The following is a 20239-nucleotide window of genomic DNA, read 5'->3' as shown; positions in this document are numbered from 1 at the left end:
TTTAAAAACACTTGTTCAGTTAAATAATGTAACCGCTGGGTTTCTTTAATACCCCGTTTGTTTTTTTAAAACACTTGTTCAGTTAAATAATGTAACCGCTGGTTATTAGTCTTCTTCTTCTCCATCCAGCTCGGCATGGATCTTTTCAAGTCTCTCCTTGAGGCGTCTGCAGTTTTTGAGATTGTGCAGAAAAGCCTCCGAAGCGCCTTGGATCCTCCATTCAGCCGTGTAAATGTTTTTTATCATTAAGACTGTGGTCAATCGCAGTAATGAAGTCGGCGAGCCAAAGTCTTTTCATTAACGCGTTGTAATTGTTTCTGAAGAAATATTCTGGAATGTCATTCACACAATCGTGTTGCCTCTGGCCGGGGTGACTGACTCGGCATCCATTGCAGATTTCTTCTCTGTACCGATGCAGCACCCTCTCCAGAATATCAACCAACTCCGATTTCACTATGTTCAAAAACAGAGACATCTTGGCCCAAGGAGTAACATCAGCAGCAGTAGTACTGCAAGATTTGGGTGTCCACAATGGTGGTGATGATGGTAGTCCAGGAGTTTCTTCCTGGCTGCAACTCGCGGGGGGAGACTTGGTTTTTCTCAGATCCCTGGCTAGTTTTCAACGGTCGTCTTAGTGGGGTCCTTCGTTTTAGATGATTTGCTGAGTGGGGGTGGACTTATTGCGTTGAGTGGGGGGAGTCATCTGTAGAATTGAGAGTTTTTAGAAAGTTCTTTAAGCTTTGTAGCTTTTTCATCTATCATTTCCAACCAAGCAGCAAGAGGTCAAATTTAAGAATAAGTAATAGTTTGTCACGATTTTACGGAAAAGTCAAAGTATAGTTTGTCAGAAAAAAAAATTATATATGGAAAAGTCATTGTGTACAATAGTATGTTGAAAAACAAAAAAGAAACTCAATTCATTACAAATGAATGAATATTTTACCAAGTTATAAAGTTTTGCATCCATTAAAGTGTAACTATAAGTATCTTTGTAGGAGAAAAAACAAAAAATAATTTAAGTTATTTCCATAAAACTGGATTGTCTTACTAAAATCCCAGAGTGCCTTTAAGAGTCACAGTCTTAAAGAAAATCTGTTCAGAAAAAGTACTTAACTTTCTACCAGTTGTAAAGTTGTCATACATAAAACTGTATCCAAAAAGTAAGTGAAAGACAACGGGAGAAAAAATAAAGTGTTAAAATCACCAACTTCCCTTTTAGAGTCACAGTCTTTAAGAAAATACATTTGTTACAAAATAATTGACATTCTACCAGTTGTCAAATGTTCCTACATAAAAGTGTATCAAAAAAGTATCTTGGTAGCTGAAAATAACTAAAATATCAGAGAAAACCTACATTATTTAACTGAACAAGTGTTTTTAAAAAAAAAAACGGGGTATTAAAGAAACCCCCATTCCTTACAAAGTACTTCATATTATACCCTTTTGTTAAGTGTTGCATACATCAAAGTGTATCTAAAAGTATCTTGGTAACACAAGAAAAGAGAAAAAAGTCAAAAATCTGCCTTGTAAATAAGTGTTAAAATCACAAACTTGCCTTTTAGAGAAACAGTCTTTAAGAAAAAATCTAATCAGACAATGTACTTCATTTTCTAGTTTTAAGGTTTTGCATACCTCAAAGTGTGTCGAAAAGTATCTTGGCAAGAGAAAGAAGCCAAAATCTGTCTAGTGTCAGTAAGTAAGTGTTAAAATCACAAACTTGCCTTTTAGAGTCACAGTCTTTAAGAAAATACATGTGTTACAAAGTGATTGACATTCTACCAGTTGTAAAGTTTTCAGACAACAAACTGTATCTAAAAGTATCTTGGTAGCAGAAAAAAGCAAAAATCAGTAAAGTCATCAAAAACGACATTGTTTAGCTGGATTGTCTTACTTCAATCAAAAAGCTGCCATTAAGAGTCACATTCTTAAATAACATCTATTTAGACAAAGTATTTGATTTTTCTAGTTTTGACTTTTTGCATACCTCAAAGTGTATCTAAAAGTATCTTGGCAAGAGAAAAAAGCCTAAATCTGCCGAGTGTCAGTAGAAAAGTGTTAAAATCACAAACTTGCTTTTTAGAGTCACAGTCTTTAAGAAAATAAATGTGTTACATCAAAAGGCTAATTAGATTAGACAACAAAAGATCGACTACAGGGGGAATATCATACCTGCACGTGATAACACCTCACCCGTATAATGTCCCTCGCTGTTTGACTCTTTTTAAAAAGTTATTTTTCATCTATCATTTTCAACCAAGCAGCAAGAGGTCAAATTTAATAATAAGTAATAGTTTGTCACGATTTTAAGGGAAAAAGTCAGAGCACGATGTCACATCTTAAAGACAGCTTGAACTGGATAGATGGTCAGTCTTTTTCAAACATACCATACGTTCTGCATGTTAGTGTATTTGGCCAATCGGGTTAGGCCCTACTGCCCTACCCCCTCAATAGGGAAGTCACGCTTTGGGAAGAGGTGTTTAATTTGACAGATATGACTTGATTGCTGTTGTGATGGCTGAAGGAAGAGGGACGGGGAGGAAAATTCAGAGGGTGAAGAAGCAGAAAAAATAACTTGTTTGTAAAATGGACAGCACGTCAGTTTCAGGAAAGATGACACCGGTTTTATGCATGACATGCCAAATATCCTGAAGCCCTACAAAAAAAAAAAAAAGGTACAAGTATATTGTGTTGAAAATATCGCAAAAAGTCGTAATATTGTATAATGTATTAGTTGCATGTTGTATTTTGATAAAAATCACTGTATATTCAAAAATATAATGGAAAAAGGAGAGAAAAACAAATATCACAGTATGTTGAAAAATATGAAAAAAGTAATTTTGTGTTAAAATAACATGAAAGAAATCAAAGTAAAGCATCTAAAAACATATATTTAAAAAAGTAATGTTAGTCAAGTAATTCATTACAAATGAATGAATATTTTACCAAGTTATAAAGTTTTCCATACATAAACGTGTATCTTACAGTTCCTTTGTGAGAGAATTACGCACAAATCTGTCATATCAAAACATTCTATTGCAGTATTTTATCTGTTTTATGTGCTCTATATGTATATATATATATATATATATATATGGTTGGAGGAGCCTGTGACCTATGTTTTTCATTGACATATCTACACTGTAGCTAATGGGCATATACCATAAAGCCTTGAAACTTGAAACTTAAAATGATCAGAAACTGCATTGTCTCACTGAAAACAGCTCTAAAGAAAACCCAATTCCATACAAAGTACTTAACTTTCTACCAGTTGTAAAGTGTTGCTCACTTCAAAAGTGTATCTAAAAAGTATCTTAGTAACAAAAACAAAAGCAAAAAGCGGGAGGGGAGACAGTCTCACAAATCCAGACTCCATTTTTCATGAAGAGCCTCAGACGGAGGGTCTGAACCCGGCACAGATACTGCATCCGTTTCTTGACTGGCGCTCCCGACTGTCACAGGCGTCTCGCTGATTAAACCCATATCGATGCGTCTCTTTGCCATTTTCGTTTTTGAAAGTTTAGGTGACTTGGTGAGTGGAAATGACAGGCTTTTTATCTAGTTTGCACGGATTTCTTTTTTACCTAACTCCACCCCCACCTCTATCTTCTGACATCACAGCAAAAGGAAGAGTGACAGAAGGGGTGGGAGGAGGACGGGGGTGCGAGACAGTCTCACACAACTTCAAAGAGACTACCTTAACACTAGTTACAAACACTGATCAAAGGACATACATCATAGGGCTAATTAGATTGACATCAAAGGCTTATAACACACCAGTGCGATATCACACCTACACGTTACAACACCTCACCCCCCTTACATCAAAGGACTGACATCAAAGGGCTAATTAGATTGACATCAAAGGCTTATAACACTCCGGTGTGATATCACACCTACATGTTACAACACCTCACCCCCTTACATCAAAGGACATACATCAAAGGGCTAATTAGATTAGACAACAAAGGATCTACTACAAGGGGGAATATCACACCTACATGTTACAACACCTCACCCCTCACATCAAAGGATAGACATCAAAGATTTAATTAGATTAAACAACAAAGGGCAGACATCAAAGGCTAATTAGATTAGACAACAAAGGATCTACTACAAGGGGGAATATCACACCTACATGTTACAACACCTCACCCCTCACATCAAAGGATATCACACCTATCTGTGATATCACACCTACACGTGATAACACCTCGAACAAAGGGGCTCATTAGCATATCAAAGGGGGTTCATTTGCATAAGTAGTAGTAGGTGTGACCTGTCACAGCACCTGTCACTTTTTATGCATACTAATGTGATGGAAGCGGGATCAGTATAACTACTCATGACACATGATTGGCAGCAGGAACACCAGGTGGTTGTAGAGTGTCAGAGACAGGCAGCTCCGCACTGAGGCCCAGCTGACGGAGCTCTGAGGCTGCAGCTTGTACCTGCGCAGCGAGGCCCACCTGAGGGCCAGCAGGTCCAGCAGCAGATAGGGCAGGCAGCAGGTGAGGTAGCCCCCCAGGGAGAAGAGCACGGGGAACAGGGGGGACAGCAGGAGGGACGAGTGTCCCCGCAGGAGGTCCCAGAGAGGCTGCAGCATCATCATCTTCATCACTTAGTGAGAGTTATTCTGTCAGAGAGCCGCTGCACTACAGGCTTATATAGAGCACAGGCCCCGCCCCCTCTGACATTACAGGACACTCCTTATAAGGTCTTCACTTCCTGCTCCGAGGAAAGTGAAAAAATTAATCCTGCAAGTTCAACAGACACATTTCTACATATGCACACATTAAGACCTAAATAAAAGCACAACAATCAATATATACAAAATAACAGTCACTTCAACATCTTTGAGAATGTGCATTAGTGCAGACGGTCCATAGCAGCGTGAAATAACACGGTTATTTTTATTTATTTATTTTAATTATTGAGCGGGGATTGCCCACAGTATTGAGTATGTAAGTCGCTTTTGATAAAAGCGTCTAACAAGTAACATGTAAAAGTATCTTATGTGTGCACATGCACTTAACGAATTGGGTTAATGTTACGGATTGGTTAGAGACGATGGCGAATCGGTGCTGCGCGTGCGTGGATCCATGAAGTACCCCAACGTGCGATGCCTTGCGAAGGCCCGCTCATCACTGCTTGCCGCTTTAATTTGTATTTTTATTACATTCTCAAATATACGTAGTTTGGATAAAGTAATTACATAAAGGTAATCTGAATAGTACGTTTCTCTACTGAGAAAGTTCTACAACTTAACAACAGTTCACTCAAATGTTAACAAACTGTTTCTTTGGAGAGCAAAGGTTGATAGAGCTGGTGATGCTAAGCAAAGTCACAAGACTTACACTCTAAACAGAAGTAGCTACAGAAAAGGCAATGTGGAAACACCCACGACCAGGCTAAGAATAAGGTGAAGACTGCAGAGAAAGACCCTGAGGCTCAGAAGGTTACAATGTTTTTTCCCATGAATAAGGTGGAGCTGGAGTTCGTCTCTGTTGCCAGCAGAGGGCAGTGATTTGTGATCATTTCTGTTTGTGAACAGGAAAGTGTGAGGACACAGTGATAGAAAGACCCAGGAGACAAAATGAAGACATCACATCAGCTTAATTGTTTTCATTTATTGTCAGCGTGAAGCAAATAGTGATTCAGTTTGAATTTAAAACGTAGACATTATCACACTGTGTGGATCTGTTTCCATCTTAAAGTGATGAGTGATTACATGTGATTGATATCAGCTGAGGACATGTTGCTGTCCTGCAGAACTACTGCACAGGACGGATCTTCATGCTGATGGATTTCAGGGAGTAGTGGGAACCCTTCCAAGAGTGCCAGATCACTCCTTTAAGTGTATTAGGCTCATCAGCCTCCCAAAGATAAACCCCGTTGGGATTTGTGTGGTAACAATTGTTGTACCAGAACCCCCCCCAGGTATGTTCTGGCACAGTTAGAAGGCGAAGAGTCCTGGTCTTTGTCGAAGGTGGTGAACTTCTGTCCGTTATGATGACTCAGGGAGTCTCCTACAGAAACACAACGAGTGTATAATCAGAATATTATAATACATACAGGGATGAAGTATGGATTATGTGTTGGTCCCTGAAGGCAGCATGTCCCTGGTCCAATGGGATTTCTCCATGTGATTTTGTAATATTGCAGAAAAGAATCTCCACACATTCAATTCAAATCAAATCAAATCAAGTTTTATTTATAAAGCACATTTAAAAGCGATTTTTGGTCGAGCCAAAGTGCTGTACATGTAATAAAAACACATTACTACAATCACAATAAAAGACAATAAATTACAACAGATATATATTAAACACAGGGAAAAGTCAGGAGTCGTGCTCCGCTCTGACTAGAAGGCCAGAGAGAAGAAGTGTGTCTTAAGTAGATTTAAAAACCCCTAGGGTCTGGGCCGACCTCACATGGAGGGGCAGAGTGTTCCAGAGCCTCGGGCCAGCTGCTGCGAAGGCTCGGTGCCCTCGGGTTTTGAGCCTGGTCTTGGGCACTACCAGCAGCAGCTGGTCAGCAGACCTTAAAGCTCTAGCTGGGGTGTAGCGCTGGAGGAGTTCAGCTATATAGGCCGGAGCCAGCCCATTTAGGGCTTTAAAAACAAATAAAAGGATTTTAAAATCAATTCTGAACCGAACTGGAAGCCAGTGTAATGAAGCCAGAATAGGGGTTGCGCTTTTTGTGGCCAGTCAGCAAACGTGCAGCTGCGTTTTGGACTAGCTGCAGGCGTTTAATTGAGGCCTGGTCCATACCCACATACAGAGCGTTGCAATAGTCCAGTCTCGAGGTTACAAAGGCGTTAATAACCCTTTCTAAGTCATTAAAAGATAAATACGACTTGGTTTTGGCCAATAGTCTTATTTAAAAAAAGCAGGATTTGACTACGGTGCTGACCTGCTTGTCGAATTTAAAAGTGCTAGTGAAGGTCACTCCAAGGTTCATGACCGAGGGGAGGATGTTTTTTTTTGAGAGAGCCCAGAATATCAACCGGAGAGGCTGGAGGTTGGGGTCCAAAAAAGATGACCTCAGTCTTGCTCTCGTTGAGATTGACAACGTTTTTGCTCAGCCAGGATTTCATCTCTGCTAAGCAGTCCATCAGCTGCTGTAGTGAGTGTGTGACATTTCCTTTGAGAGGCAGATAGATCTGTACATCGTCGGCGTAGCAGTGGAAGGGAATATTATGTTTTGTGAGAATTGAACCTAGGGGCAGTATGTACAGTAGAAAAAGGATGGGGCCCAGAATCGAGCCTTGGGGAACCCCACAGGTAAGAGGGGCTTTGGCAGAGGAGAAGGCACCTAGCTGTACCGAGAAGCTACGGTCTGTCAGGTAGGACCTGAACCATGCAAGGGCAGAGCCTGTGATGCCAGCGGACTGTTCAAGCTGTGACAGCAGGATGCTATGGTCCACAGTGTCAAAGGCAGCTGTCAGGTCTAACAGCACCAGGACAGCTGGGCTACCTGAGTCGGCGGCTAGGAGCAGATCATTAAAAACTCTTCAAAGGGCTGTTTCAGTGCTGTGCATGGGTTTGAAGCCAGACTGAAACTTTTCATGTGTGTTGGGCCAGCCACGGACTGAACGAGACCAAAAGAATCAAGGAGATTTAAAAAGTCCCTAACCAGAGGTTTGGACTCGCAACACACATGGACATTGAAGTCTCCGGAGATCAAAACACGATCATATTTCACCATGATCCCGGACAGAAAGTCAGAAAAGTCATTTATGAAATCCTTATTACACTTTGGCGGACGATACACGACTGCGCAGAGTATAGGCGAGGCCGGGTTCAGTTCAAAAAGCTGCAACTCAAAGCTAGCATAGCTAGTTACAGGGTGAAGCAATCGGCATTGGAGGCTAGCTCTAAACACTGATGCTATGCCCCCACCATGGCCAGTGGCACGGGGGGAGCTGAAGAATGTACAGTCAGGAGGAAGAAGTTCAGAGAACGGTGTATACTCGCCAGCGTGGACCCAGGTCTCCGTCAGAAACATAAAATCCAGTTCACGAGAGGTGAAGAAGTCGTTTAGCAGGAACGTTTTGTTTGCTATCGACCTAGCATTTAGCAAAGTCATGCAAAGTTTTCGCTCCGGGCTTGCCGAAGGTGTAGTGCGTCTCAGCTGACGAAGATGTTCGTGTTGAACGCCGCGCGGGCCGGGAGCAGTCAGTCAGGCCGGAGGAGCTGCCAGCGGGCACAGCAGAGTCCGCAGCTCCGGAAAAACAGGGCGAATCCACCGATCCCTCACATGGCGTGCAGCGGGAGGGCCATGACATCCGACGCGTGGATAAGTCCCAGAAGAAGCCATCAGGTATGCCTTCAGATGGACCAGTGCACCACCACGCTTTCCCCGTCGTCTAAAGCGCTTTCGGCGAGGCAGGATGCAGGGCGACCGGCGCAGGTAGGTGGGAATATCCAACAGTAGAGGGGGGGGGGGACGATTTATGGTTGCCAGATGTAGGTTTGGGCAGCAATATCAACTCCAGTGAGGGTCTGAGGTGGAGGAGAGCTTGGCGATCGTAAACGAGCAGAGCAGAGACATTCTGACAAACATAAAACAAAAACAGGATAGCTAAAGGCTATTCCTATATATAGGAAGGGATACCTCCAGATGTGTGATATACAGAAGAATGTCATCGGCATATAGCCACAGTTCCTGATCTGCTGTTGTTACCCCCTTATCTCTCTCTGATGTCTGAAGCCAGTCCTAAGTGTGAGAGCGTCTCCTGAACATCAGAAAGACATCAAGCACTTCCTGCTGTTCCTCACCTGCCCCTCCATCAGTGAATCCAGAAACATGCAAAGTGAACCCGAAGGCCTCGGGGTCCACGGAGAACGAGGAGTACCGAGCGAACACTTTGCCGCCTTCAAAGTCCTCCATGTCCACCAGCAGCTCGTACTTCTTCCTCAGAGTCAGGTGGGAGAGAGTCTCAAGACCTGCAGACAAACAGACACCATGAACGCTAGGAAACCGTGAGTTTGATCAAGTCAGGACCTCCGGTTCGTCTTCATCTCTCACCGAGCCAGTATTCTCCGGCAGCGAAACCAAAGCCCGTCTTGTAGTGATCCCAGGGCCGGTAGAAGTTCACCGAGCCGTCCATCCTCCTCTGGAACACCTGGGGGAAATACTAAATCTCTCAGCAAATATAATGGACATTTCCAGTCCATGGAAAAAGAGCATGACAGAGTTGAACCAGCCTCTACTGGGATCAGGAGCCAACAGTAGATCTAAAGTGGAGCCTCTGATTTCTCACTGCCATTCACTGAATGCATTCAGGAGCTAACCTGACTAGCATGGTTTAGCTAACACACTTCAAGTGTCCCAACGGTCTCTGGATAGATATATCAAACTGTAGATTTGATAGATTAGACTAAATACTGCACAAAGATACTGTACGTATATTTCATCTCTGCTGTCTGACCAGGTTTCAGTTCACAGATAACTGGGGGCCAGATTTAGCTTTTGAGTTCAGGTACTCACCGTCCACCGTCCGTCCAGTGAGTCCATGTCACAGTACACCTACACACACACACACACACACACACACACACACACACACACACACACACACACACACACACACACACACACACACACACACACACACACACGTTCTCATTAACACATCCTATCCATTTGATCAGTGAGAGATAGTGTTGTATGAAGTCTCTCAGAGGATGTACCTGGACAGCAGAGGTGGATCCGATGGGGTAGATGGTGTAAACTCCACTGGGTCGGGTGTTGTCGTTGTTGTAGATGTCGCTGCAGTCCATTGGGAGGACGAGAGACATGCCGCTGTCCAACAGCAGAGCCAGGAGGACGAGGACGACTGAGACCAGCTGGACAGAGGACATGTTGTTCTGACTTTAATCTGAGAAATCCTGAGTCAAAAACTGAATTCTGGGAAAAATCTGATTACTTTTAAAAACGGAATTCTGAGGAACAAAATAAATTTCGGGGAAAAAAGTCAAAATTCTGACTTTAATCTCAGAACAAAAAACCCCACTTTTTGTCAGATCTAAAACAAAATGCACATGTGGCTCTCATGCTCTTCCACACAGGTAAGATAACAAAGTACATTTTATCCTCATATTTGATCACACCATATGAAGGATATTATAATATATATATATATATATATATATATATATATATATATATATATATATATATATATATACAGCAAGTATACAGAAGAGGATCAGGGCCACATGTAAAACATCTTTTCACATCGGACCAAAAGCGATTATTTTAAATGTTAAATTGTCCTCACCTTCATGGTCATGTTTCTGCTGCAGTGATCTGAAGGAGATCTTCCCGCAGTGTGTCCACTCTGCCTTCCTGTCTTATTTATGTTGAACCGTTCTTCCTTGCTCCTCCTTTCTTCCTCAATGTGCTGCCAGAAATGTTGACAAGGGGAATTACTGTCCCAATGAGGCCAAATGATCAAGGGGAATTTGTGTGTTTGTTTAAGTAAAAAATAATTCCACGGCTATCCATTCATGTGGGCACTTTTTGATCGATCTGCAGCTTTTCGGTTTTTTCGTTCAGACTATTATGCTATACAAATAATTATTTAGATTTTAGATTTCAACACAATGTGGTTTCCACACAGAGTAATACTTATCAATCCCTTACATGTTCAGATAATCAATGTTTAGACCAATCATCTTCCTCTACAGCAGGACACTTTCTGAATGCATGGGTTTGAATAGTGATGCATGTTGGCAGCACATTGAGGAGGAAGAGTGGCTCAAGGGAGAAAGGCATTTAGGCGTGTTCCCTACACCCTTCCTCATGGGGACAGGTTTGATAAGGACCTTAAGAAACACATGTATACACACACACACACACACACACACACACACACACACTCACACATTTAATAGTACTCAATTGTAGCACTATATATCAGAACATGTCAAAGAAGAATCAATGCATTACTGCATGAACGTACTTTATGTTTAAATACATCTTACCTGTGGGTTAGTATTGTGCGATGTATGTGGGGGGGGGGGGGGGGGGGAGGACAGGAACATCAGTTTATTGATCTTGCTGATTATTTATAAACATATCTCCATTTGGTGGATTATTGGAAAGTAATAAAGTACATGTACTCAGGTATTGAAGTACTATTTTGACATATAGACTTTACTTGAGTATTTCCATGTTTAAAATGATACTTATTTTCAGAGGCAAATATTGTTCTTTTTAATTGTTTCACTTTTGGACCGTCTTCCAATACAGCACGTAACTTTCAGACAAACTGAGGATCAACGCACTGAGTCCTGAGTAATGGGCCTCTTTTGAGAAGGGCCCGCATGAACGAATAGCAATGGTTGTGGCGGAGAGGGGCCCATAGACGATGAATACGTACAAGGTCCAGAATGTTGTGACCCTTTAAGAACGCTCTGTGTTTGGCTGAACTTTGTAGTGGAAAACTTTATGCAAGTGCATACTTAAAACTTTATATGTAATGGCAAACTCTATATGTAGTGCAAACTTTATATGATGTGCAAACCAACTTTATGTGTTACCTAATATGGTAAAATGCTATGCAGTAGTTCCATGAGGATGTATTTTAATTCATGTCCTCTGGTCAACATAGGACTAACCTTAAGAATGTCTGGGGGTGAGACACAGTGTCGTGAGCAAAGGGTGAGGCACAGTGTCGTGAGCAAAGGGTGAGACACAGTGTCGTGAGCAAAGGGTGAGGCACAGTGTCGTGAGCAAAGGGTGAGGCACAGTGTCTTGAACAAGTTCCTGTGTTTGTTCCTTGTCCTACAATGAGTTCCTAAATTCTTGGTTATATCTGTCGTAACCTTACATGAGTTCCTGCTGTCCTCACTTGGACCTGTCTTTGACCCACAATGTGTTCCTAATTTCAACACTTCCATCTGTCTTAAACCAGTTCCTGTTTTTAGCTAGTTCCTGATTTACTATATTGCCAATGTATGGTTTCTGTTCCTCTGGAAAGCGGGCGTAGCTTATCTATCCATCCAGCCCTGCCATAGTGACAGGTTACGAAGTGTTGTTGAACTGTCAAGATCCTATAAAACCTATACGCACTCTTGCCCCTGTGCGCACTCTTCCAGAATACTCTGTACTCCGTGAGACCTGTGCCTTATTTGAAGCTTCAAATAAAGAACCAGAAAGACAACTCTGTTTCCACCATTTTATTGATTGATCATTGTGATTGTGTATCTCCAAAGTATTGACTAGGTCTAAGATTTCCAGAACAACTTTGAGGAAGAATCTGTTTCCACTGTCACGATGTCCCATTGTTAAGTCTTTGGCTGCACATTGAGGACATACCAGACCTTGTTTTCCCCTTGATCCACACCTCTTCCTCAAAGTCATGCCAAGCACATTGTTACCTGTTTAGGCGTGACTTGGCCAGATGTCTTGACTTCACTTCTAGCACTGTCAGCGCGGCTTTGCTAACAGCTATAGATGGTCGGCTTGGTGATAGTGGATCTCTATTTAGAAAATATACTTGCATGATTTTTTCCGAACTACAATACGATTACTTTCTTCAGATACTTGTCGAGACATGGTATTCCTTTCTCTTTTTTGTATATCTTTGAACTTATTACTTTTTTCAACATGCTGTACATGCAATTGACTTTTAAAAGAGAAAACATAAAACGATAATACAAAGTCATGAGAAAATGTATTGAGCAAGTCCTTTCCACATTTTCCTAATAGAATAAAGCACCTGTGAAGTTTGACTGCATATTTCTTCTGCCACGATGTCCCCTTGTTAAGTCTTTGGCTGCTCATTGAGGAAAAGAAGCTGATCTGGTTTGTTCCCCTTTGATCCACATCTCTTCCTCTGAGTCACATGTCTCAAACTCAAGGCCCGGGGGCCAAATCAGGCCCGTGGTGGATTTAATTTCGGCCCGCAGGATAATTTTTAATTACTATTAGATCTGGCCCGCCGGTATATTGCACGCACACCTTCACTCCATCCTGAGGGTCTCCTCAGCTCAGAGCCTGAGCCCAAACATTGATGAACTTGCACCCAAGATGAGATGCCAAGTATCTGAGCTAGCATCACAGAGCAGCACACTGAGTTCACATGTTTCCTTCTGCACTTTTTCTCTCACGACAACAGGGCGTGTTTGGTTTGTTCTTTGAGGGAAATAGTTTTGTTGAAGCTGTTGTTGGCCTGTGGAGAAATGTACTCATAAGAAATGACTCTGAAAAGCTGCAGATAGAGCCATAAGAAATGAATGCAACTGATTATTTAATGTTTCATGTTGTTTTTATAGGCAATCATTTAAGCTTTGTTAGTTCCAGGTTTAATATGTGCAATAAGTTCATTTCAATACGTTTTGTAATAAACATTGAACCAGTCCGGCCCTCGACTAGTAAGGATTTTTTTATTTTGGCCCACTGTGTATTTGAGTTTGACCCCCCTGGTGTAGATGAATAACATCAACTTTTATTCGTCCCACACATATAGATGTATTTATATTTGTGTCTGTGATTTTATACTGAATGTAACATAACTGGAAATACCTGTGTGTGTGTGTGTGTGTGAGAGAGAGAGAGAGAGAGAGAGAGAGAGAGAGAGAGAGAGAGAGAGAGACTCCTGTCCCACGTCCCCATTTTATTTGTAGCTGTGCATTGTTATTTGTACTTGAGTAACATTCCACTTGACCTTTATTTTAATGAACCTAGTAATTATTGTCCTACATCTTTTCAGATTTCACAGCTGCCTGGGCCTAGTGGCCCACAGGCGGCGTTTATCCAGCAGCCAGAACCTCCATCTGTGCCTGCCCCCAGGTCAAGATCTACCGTGGCTCAAGGGCCTTCACCAGAGCCAACACCACCAAGGACCAGAGGACCAGCATCACTACAGCGGCCTCTGCCTCCATCTGTGCCTGCCACCAGGTCAAGATACACCCCGGCACAAAGGCTCCACCACAGCCATCACCATCAACCCAGCCAGCAAAGAAGTCTCGCCTAGCACACGTACCTCCCACAAAGCCACCAGCATCAACCCGGGATAATCACACCTACCTCCCTCCAACACAGCCACCAGCAGCCCATGCACCATCACCCCCACCTACACAGCAGCCAGACCCACTGTCTTGGAAGACAGACAAAGACCATGACACTGCTCCCCCTGTCTTTACATTTATAATGAATAGTTGGTTGAAAAAGTTCTGATATTGTAAATATTGAGATTTTATAGTTTCTTATGTTAACATAAATAGTTGGTTGAAAAAAAAAGTTGTAATGCTCAATTTGTATTTGTACACATCACATGAACCTTGGTATGGAATATGAAGTCATGAATCAGTCCTGATGTAACTTTTCTGTGGTGAAAGTAGAGTGATAGAACTATTTTACTCCAAATGATAATTTACACATTTTCATTTTAGACATGAATAACACATTTATATAGGCCTATAGTGTAATTCATATATTTCACTACTTTTGTGAACCAAAGACTTTGGAAAACCAATTCTGAAACACCAAAACAAATGGATGACATAAGTCAATCTGTGTTTCACAAGAGTTTTGAAGTTTTCCAAAATCGGATTTCTCATTTTCAGCTAAGTATCTCATCACACAGTGCTCTAAGGTGGGTGACTTTGCATTTCTAAGACCAGAGACTGTCCTGAACATTTTGATATGTAACACATGGGGTGCCATGTTATAAGAAGTACATTTAAAAGTTGATTTAAGGAGACATCTAAAAATCGAGAAAATACGTGTGTGTGTGTGTTTGTACTGCCATCTTTGTGAGGACACACACGGGTTATCAACCCTTGGAGTGAGGACCATTTTCCAGAGTGAGGACATTTAGGCCGGTCCTCACTTTGTTTTGACTGCAATGGCCTCCAGAGGTTGTTTAAAAGCTTCTCTCAAAGTTTCAGACTGGTCCTCAGAAAAATGTTAAACTGAGTTTAGGTGTGTGTAATTACTTTTATCTGAATACACACACTTTTGCTCTCCATCCCCCCTAGTGGCTTTGCTGATTTATTCCAGCAGAGCAACTTCTTCTCCAGAAAAAATGCATACACATTTTACTCTCTATCGCCCCCTTGTGACATTGTCAATTTATTTCACTAGAACAACTTCAACTAGAGAAAGACAAGCACAGGAATGTATTATCCATAAGATCCATATGTCACGGATAGGATCATAGTCTGTGCTAAATAAGACATGTAATCATTTACAAAACATCACCATGTTGTTATTTAACAAAATAATGTTGTTTAGTCGAAAAAAACGAACGAGAGGAAATGCGGAGGGATCTTGATCCCTGGGTGTTATTTTTCCCCATAATGACCAAGTCGCTGCAAATTATCCCGCTTATTACATGGCCACATTCTCAACAAAGTAACGACATGACTCCCAATATTAATTGAAATGCTTTTATGGATTTAGAAAATGTTTTTATTGATTTAAAAAATAGTTGTATGTATTGATTTAAATTGACATGCGTCCGCCAAGAAAAATAGTCCGTTGTTACCGTTTTTTAAACAGTCAGAATGAAACGGCAGCTCTCAGCTGTGTGTTTACACACCTAATGGCCCATCACCCACAGCTCTCTCCCCCCCCTGATCTTTCTTTTCCAACAGTTAAGTTAACTGTAGGTTACTCTGAGTGACAAGCTTACATATCACATCATAATGTATCATATATTTCCTTATCTGAGTCAGCTTCTTGAGCCGTATCTGGCCGTGCAACACACAGTGTCACATACTGTATGCAGAAGTATTATTTTAAGCAACACATTAAGTTGACGAAACACTCGAGTCAAATGTAATTAAAGTCAGATCGTGTCTTAGACGGGGCAGTGATATCATAAACCTGTTAATGTACGCATTCAAACACTTTCTCTGTTACCAGCTGTATTCACCTTGCAGGTGCAGCTATGTGGCTTTGATCCTGGATAAAGTGTTTAAGTCATGGATGTTTAAAGTTTAACTTCTTCATATTTGACTAATATTAAAGTTCACTTTTCATTCAGGAAGTATGACGCTGCGCTGTCAGTACGCTTGTCCGTGTTTGTGATTGGTCGAATGCTCCAGATACCACCCCTTTCATGTGAACGCGCACCTAACTAGATAGGACACGGCTGGCTTGAGCGATCCACTTGATAACCGGCGTTGTAGTACAGTTTAGCGAGAGCGCGTATGTTTTGGATTGGGCCAACCGGCTAACTCAAACATATCCAGGTTAGGAAAATCCGGCTTCGTAGTACAGGCCTCTGGCTGTTTCATTCTAACATAACGCTCCAAATATGATTGTTTCCACTCGGACTTCAATACAGCAAACCATTGTTTGGTTTCCATGGTAGCGTGTCTCTTTAGTAGCGTGCACTCCTTTCCTGTAAATTACTAAATTAGTTTTTAACTGAAATGATCAAATAAAGTCAAAATGTCACAGTGTTTACAAACATTGACCATACCGTTCACCAGCCCCCACCCCCCCTATGTTGAGTATACTCTTTGTTTAAAACTAATTGGCCATCGGAATGTGTGTGTCCCAACCCCCCCCCTGTGATATCTCTTCTCCAGCAGTCTGTAGGTTTGTGTTCGCATATTTATGCTGTCGCAGTTCCTGTTGTTTCTATCGCGCATTGCCGGTATGAAAGGGTCTGTGCCGGAAATATCAAGATAACACGGCAGGGTCCGTTACAGTTTGTTTTCATCTGATTTCAAATAAACAAAGTCTTGGCTTTCAGAATATTAAACTTGTTTCGGCAAATTTAGATGATAAATACAACTATGAAGCTTGTAACGGCATAATTACTTAAGCGGAGAACGGAGTAATTTAACGTTGCAGCAGCCATAACAACAGCCGGTGTTTATTTTATTATTATATATAGTCGTTATTCATTTGTTTTAAAGCTCAATAAGGAAGATTTAAACTTTCACACACAGCTTTCATGTGAAATCAACTTCGACACAGTAAGCTGGATGTACAGTATGTCTGGTACTAATGTATAGCAGATCTTTGTTAAGATCCATATGTCACGGATAGGATCATAGTCTGTGCTAAATAAGACATGTAATCATTTACAAAACATCACCATGTTGTTATTTAACAAAATAATGTTGTTTAGTCCGGGGCTAAGCCCATAGGACGATGCTCTGATGTCATCACCCTCGCACATTTGTCATATGTTTACAAAAAACGATGTTAACACTTTCTCGTTCTTAATATATGCTATATTTAGGGTCGATATGTGTTGAATTTACTTTAAAATAGCAGATCACTGTGATTCGGCTTAGTGAACGTGTGTCTCTTCCTCCGCGGCTCCTCCGTGCAGAGAGGCCCCCCCCCGTTGACAATTCGAGCGTCTAACTCTCTCCCCCCTCCCCCGTCGCACCTTCTAACAGAGCCCCCCCACATATCAAATCCCAATGTAACCCCTGGCCTCTGGAGCAGAAATGAAAGAGTTTTTAAAATGTTTACGTTTTGGTACGTTTTTAGGGAAATGTTGTAATATTGCAACGTTGGCCTTAGGTGGGAGCAGAATTTCTGTATTTCTACTCACATTGTCTGAATAAATATATTGAACAACTAAGGGTTAATTTGCAGGATTGATTGCTTACTTAGCCCTATATCAGTATATAGCATGAATAATAATCACACATCACTCATATTTGTTATGAATAATCATTTATCATTTATTAAATAGTAAGTCGCTTTGGATAAAAGCGTCAGCAAAATGCAATTTATGAAAGCCTCGCTCAGGATTTTTTTAACAAGTGTTTTTATTGCTCTTGGGGCATTAAAAACAAGATTTTAACTTTAGTTTTTTATATAATATCTGCATTTTCTCTTGTGAAAAACTAAGTCTTAGTTTGGCCATAGTTATTTAATATATAGCGCCATCTCCTGGTTAAATCCTGAAATTGAAAATCTGGCAACGCCCTCTTGGAAAATAGTGGGAGGGCTTAACATTCCCAGATACTGGTCTTTGGCAGGTCTCAGGGGGCACGTTTTGTATTCTGGGGAACCAAGGTACGATCGCATTGACCATTGGTAATATACGGTTTAAAGATACCAGAAGAATTGGAGCTAACAGCATAATTATGTACGGGCACTGGAGAATGGTAGCGGGCCTGGGCCTCCTACTTACCATTATGGTAACGATAATTTCCATTGTCTGTAAAACTAATGATGTTCTTTCTCCAACTCTCGCCCCAGAGGAAGAGATAGTAAGGACCAAAAGAGGGACTAGAGTAGCGAGCCTTATGTCCCCAAAAAGAACCTTCACTCTCCAAGAAGGTAGCGACGGAATAGTGGACATAGATCTGTGCGCAATCGCCCCATGTTCCAACTCTGACAAATCATACTCAGGTCTCGCTAAATATGTCTGCCTCACCCCAACAGTCTTCTAATTTCTGTGGCTACTTTTATTGCCATTTTAGTCACATGTGGTTGTTGTTGTGTGCCTTGTATCCGCTCATTGTGTGTTAGACTCATCAGTTCCACCATTGAGGGAAAAGCTGCCCCTTCCCCTTCGTACCAAATGCCCTTGTTGGCTTATGCGTCGGAGGGGGAAGAGTACGATGACTCAGCCGACAAGGACGAATTTTTTTAACATATTTTGGTCTCCCTCCACTGTCATAAGAAGTTGTTATGGTGGACTGTTCCTAAAGGTTTAAAGTGCTCTAAATCCCAGCTTCTGATGGATTTATATAAATGTTGGGACAGACACAGTAGAAAAGAATGACAGTGGTTATGTTTCAAATGCTGTGTATATGTTGATCTCGTGAGGTGAGATCAAAAGAGGGATTAAAGTAAACAGATATGGTTCTAAACTGTATTGAAGTAAACATGTATTATTTTGAATTGTATTTTAGTGAACATGTATTGTTTGAACTGTTTTAAGTAATCCCATCTCACTTACAACTCACTGACCCAGAGATCCTGTTACATACACATACACCTCCTCCCACCAGCACACACACATATTCTTTTCAAGGTCCTTTCTGGGCATCAATATATCTGTGTACAATGTTTGGTTGTCTGGGAAAAAATAGTTTGTGTGAAATATTCCTTGGGAAAGTAAAGGAGTGAATATCGGTGCAGAGATAAAGATTGACTCTGTCCTTGTGTACTTCCAAATTTCACGCTCTGTTCAGAAGAAAACATACTTTTTCCCAGAACTCTGATTCGCTGTATTGGACCTGACCAGAAGTGAATCCAACCAGTAAAAACACCTGGGGGAGTGAGCAGCTCACACAGCTCCTCCCCACGGACTCTCTGATTCGCTTCGGAGTCAAATGGGAAGGAAGAGTCAAAACGTCTCCGCCCCAAAATATGGATATGAATACTGTTGTTTATTCATGTAAATGCTTCCTGTTTTCTGACTGGCCGGTCCCGATACCTGTATCGCACAGCAGTAGAAATTGAAAGTCCGGAGTACTCTGTAAACTTGTATACGTGTTTTGTTTCTTACGAGTAAAATCAGATTATTGTTATAACCTTTATTCCGGTGTTTTGAATTCCTTCTTTATTAAATAGAACCAGCCTCATCTAACGAACGGCGCGTAGCGGAGGTGGGCTTTAAGCCACCATCCACAGTGTTTGCTACAACAGTACGCACTAAGCACAACAACGGGAGAGACGAGAAACTGCGACACCGTTGGCAGAAGGAAGAATGGAGAGAAATATGTGGAAATAATACCATCAATAAAATGTTACCTCTCATTTATTATATATGAAGAATTACTTTTCAAACATTGATTAAAGCCAATCTTAAAATGATTTAACAAACGCCTGTTTGAGACTCCTCAGTGCACACAAACACATCACTTGGAGAAATAAATAAATACGGATATGTTATTTAAAACCACCTCGAATATGTTGTGTTAATGTAATGAAATGTTTTCTCATAAATGATGCGGTAAGCAGGAGGACAGAATTACGTCTAAACTGACGCCGTTTTGCATTTCTATAGGTTGTAGATACGAGCATGGTTTTATATACTATCACGTTTAATCGTGTTTTATGCCGTTTGCCAAGACTTGATAAGTGGCTCGTAAAACCCAGGAGGTATGGAAACTAAGAACACCATATGTGGTAAACAGCTAATATAACACAACACATTGTATTTCCTTTAACTGGTGGATTCTGGATATATAGTTGCTGATCGAAAGCTGGAACACAAACCACCAAATACAACACAATAATTCAGATCCAGTCGTCATGACTACACTCCGGAGGGATTCCCCCATCATTTCTTACA

General features: G+C 41.3%; 1 pseudogene; it reads right to left on the bottom strand.

The window, feature by feature from the left end:
* Positions 1-5607: 5607 nt before the first annotated feature.
* LOC117498796 lies at positions 5608-10394 on the bottom strand (annotated as a pseudogene).
* Positions 10395-20239: the final 9845 nt, after the last annotated feature.

This window comes from Trematomus bernacchii, unplaced genomic scaffold (genome assembly GCF_902827165.1).
Source record: "Trematomus bernacchii unplaced genomic scaffold, fTreBer1.1, whole genome shotgun sequence".
Classification (NCBI taxonomy): domain Eukaryota; kingdom Metazoa; phylum Chordata; class Actinopteri; order Perciformes; family Nototheniidae; genus Trematomus; species Trematomus bernacchii.
This window is presented reverse-complemented; position numbering and strand designations above follow the sequence as displayed.